Here is a 3,633-nt window from a genome sequence, read left to right as displayed (position 1 = left end):
GTTAGCAATCCAAAACAGTCCAGTGGCACCTTTAAGGCCAAGGTTTATTCAGGTACGAGCTCTCCCTCCTCTGTGAGGGCAGATCTGTGCGTCCCCCTCCCATAGCTAGCAATCCAAAACAGTCCAGTGGAGCCTGAGCAGTGGGTGCTGCCTTCTGACACACTTCCGGTGATGTCAAGGGGCATGGCATATGCAAATGAGTTATGCTAATGAGCGCCTCTTTTTTTACGAAATGACCCCTGCATACAAGCATCAGAAACGTGACCAGGATTACATTGAAATACACAGCCACGGGCTTGTAGATTGAAAGTGCATTCCTTTGCCCTGCCTAATAATGGGTGCATGTTGAAGAGAGACGGGGTGGGGCGTGGGGGTGCCTCTACCTGGAAGGACTCACCTGAGCAAAAGAGGGCTGCCTGTCATTCAGGCTCAAAAAGCAGCTAGGAAGTCCCAGGGCTCCCTTCATGTGAAGCCCCCTTCCATGGGTCACTGGTCCAGGGAGTGCAGTCATATCTGCTCCAGCTGGCGGTGGAGGGGAGAGTGTCTTTCCCAGCCTTGCTCCCCAGTCCCTTTTAACTTGAGACATCAGGCAACAGTCCCAGTTCCTTCTTCATGCTCCCACTGAGAACAGAAGAACGTAAGAGAAGCCAATGTTGGATCAGGCCAGTGGCCCATCCAGTCCAACACTCTGTCTGTCACACAGTGGCCAAAAAGACCAGGGGCCATCAGGAGGTCCAGCACTGGGGCCGGGATATTAGAAGCCCTCCCACTGTTGCCCCCCCCCCAGCACTAAGAAGACAGAGCATCACTTGCCTCAGACTGGGAGTTCCCATAAGAACATAAGAGAAGTCAATGTTGGATCAGGCCAATGGCCCATCCAGTCCAACACTCTGTCACACAGTGGCCCAAAACACCAGGGGCCATCAGGAGGTCCAACAGTGGGGCGAGGACACCAGAAGCCCTCCCACTGTTCCACCCCTCGAACCACCAAAAATACAGAGCATCACTTGCCCCAGCCTGTGAGTTCCTATCTATACCTCATGGCTAATAGCCACTGATTGAGCTCTGCTCCATATTAAGAACATAAGAGAAGCCAATGTTGGATCAGGCCAATGGCCCACCCATTCCAACACTCTGTCACATAGTGGCCAAAAAGTCCATGTGCCATCAGGAGGTCCAGCAGTGGGGCCAGGACACTAGAAGCCCTCCCACCCCCCAAGCACCAAGAAGACAGAGCATCGCTTGTCCCAGACCAAGAGTTCCTATCAATATCTTGAGGCTAATAGCCACTGATGGACATCTGCTCCTATGTTTATCTGATTCCCTCTTGAAGCTATCCATGCTTGTAGCCGCCACCACTTCCTGTGGCAGTGAATTCCACGTGTTCATCACTCTTTGGGTGAAGAAGCACTTCCTTTTATCCGTTCTAACCCAACTGCTCAGCAATTTCATGGAGTGCCCACGAGTTCTTGTCTTGTGAGAAAGGGAGAAAAGGACTTCTTTCTCTACCTGCTCTATCCCAGGCATAATCTTGTAAACTTTGAGCAATCTACCTTGAGCAATATGCCTTCCCAAATCTTGAGCAAATCTTGAGCAGTTCTACCTCCCCAAGTATCAAGCACACAGCAGCACCCTAAGGTGGCCGTACCCCCTTCACACCAGGTAGTGTGCCAAGTGCCGTCAAGTCAGTTCGGACTCATGGTGACCCCACAAATCAGTGACCCCCAAAACATGCTGTAGTCCAGTTCATTCGGAGTCAGGTCCACTGGGGTCAAATTCAGGATCTGATTCCTAAATGGTTAGATTCAAGTGCAGTAGCACCTTAGAGACAGACAAGATGTCCGGGTTGGAGCAAGAGGTAGCTGTACTAGTCTGTCTGCAGCAATTGAAAAGAGCAAGAGTCCCGTAGCCCTTTAAAGACTAACCACACACATTGGTGGCAGGGGTTGAGCTTTCGTGAGTCTTCATCTGAAGAAGTGAGCAGTGACTCATGAAAGCTCCTACCCAGCCACACATTTTGTTTGTCTTTTAAGATTTTCAGGGTATAATCTTTTAAGAGTCAGTGCTCCATATGTCAGATACAAGTCGGAATGGCGATCCCCGAGTCTTTATCTCTTGGTCAGAAGGTGGGGAAGGTTGCTGCAAAGATGGGACTCAGAATGCAATGGTAAAGAAGAAGAAGAGGAGGAGGAGACTGGATTTATACCCCGCCCTTCACTACCCGAAGGAGTCTCAGAGCGGCTTACAAGCTCCTTTCCCTTCCCCTCCCCACAACAGACACCCTGTGAGGCAGGTGGGGCTGAGAGAGCTCTTGACAGAAACTGCTCTTTTCCAAGAACAGCTCTTATCAGAACTATGGCTTGCCCAAGGTCATCCAGCAGGTGCAAGTGGAGGAGTGGGGAATCAACCCCGGTTCTTCCAGATTAGAATCCGCGCACTTAACCACTACACCAAACTGGCTCATTGTAGTAGGCTTGATAACAACGGTACCACGTGCATAGTACCTCTGCATCCTATAGAATGATAGAATCACAGAGTTGGAAGGGACCCTAAGGGCCATCTAGTCCAGCCCCCTGCTCAATGCAGAATCAGCCTAGAGCATCCCTGGCAAGTGTTTGTCCAGCCGCTGCTTAAAGACGACCAGGGAGGGGGAGCTGACCACCTCCCAAGGCAGCCAATTCCACGGTTGCACAACTCTGACTGTCAAAACGTTTTTCCTAAGATCCAGCCGGTACCTTTCCCCCCTTAATTTGGACCCATTCTTGCAAGTCCTCTCCTCTGCTGCCAACAGGAACAGCTCCCTGCTCTCCTCCAAGTGACACAGGCCCTTCAGAGACTTCAGGAGAGCCATCCTGTCCTCCCTCAACCTCCACTTCTCCAGACTAAACATTTCCAAGTCCCTCAGCCTTTCCTCGTAGGGCTGCTTGGTCTCCAGGCCATCCTCATCGCTCCTGAGTTCTTTCTTTGCATCCCCCCTCCTACCTTCAGACTGGGATACAAGGACTCCAAGATCTCCATTCCAACTTGTCTCTGACGAAGGGAGATAAGAGGAATAGATAAAAGGAAGTCCTTCTTCACCCAAAGAGTGATTAACACATGGAATTCACTGCCACAGGAGGTAGTGGCAGCTACTAGCAGGGACAGCTTCAAGTGGGAATTGGATAAACATATGGAGCAGAGGTCCATCAGTGGCTATGACCCACAAGGTATAGATAGGAACTCTGGAGCAAGTGATGCTCTTTATTCTTGGTGCTTGGGGGGGCAATGGTGGGAGGGCTTCTACTGTCCTGGCCAATGTTCCCTCTAAGCTGTGGAGTCTTGTGAGCAAAAACTCTACTTTGTGAGCTGCTGCCATTAAAGTTCTGAGCGAGAGATTTGGCTGCTGCATAAACTAGTTTGTTCTGGAGCCATCCTCCCTGAGCGAAGACAAAAATGTGTGAGCTGGAGGCTAAAAAACTGTGAACTAGCTCACACTAACTCAGCTTAGAGGGAACACTGGTCCTGGCCCCACTACTGGGCCTCCTGATGGCCCCTGGTGTTTTTGGCCACTGTGTGACAGACAGAGTGTTGGACTGGATGGGCCATTGGCCTGATCCAGCATTGGCTTCTCTTACGTTCTTATGTTCTCTGGCT

General features: G+C 50.8%; 1 protein-coding gene across 1 annotated transcript in view; it reads left to right on the top strand.

Moving 5' to 3' along the window:
* Positions 1–3,633, top strand: part of LOC107106874 (cell adhesion molecule 1-like) — a 180,110-nt gene that overhangs the window by 136,453 nt on the left and 40,024 nt on the right. The window lies entirely within an intron of this gene.

The sequence above is a fragment of the Gekko japonicus genome, unplaced genomic scaffold (genome assembly GCF_001447785.1).
Source record: "Gekko japonicus isolate JY-2015 unplaced genomic scaffold, Gekko_japonicus_V1.1 scaffold2603, whole genome shotgun sequence".
In the NCBI taxonomy this organism is placed as follows: Eukaryota; Metazoa; Chordata; class Lepidosauria; order Squamata; family Gekkonidae; genus Gekko; species Gekko japonicus.
This window is presented reverse-complemented; position numbering and strand designations above follow the sequence as displayed.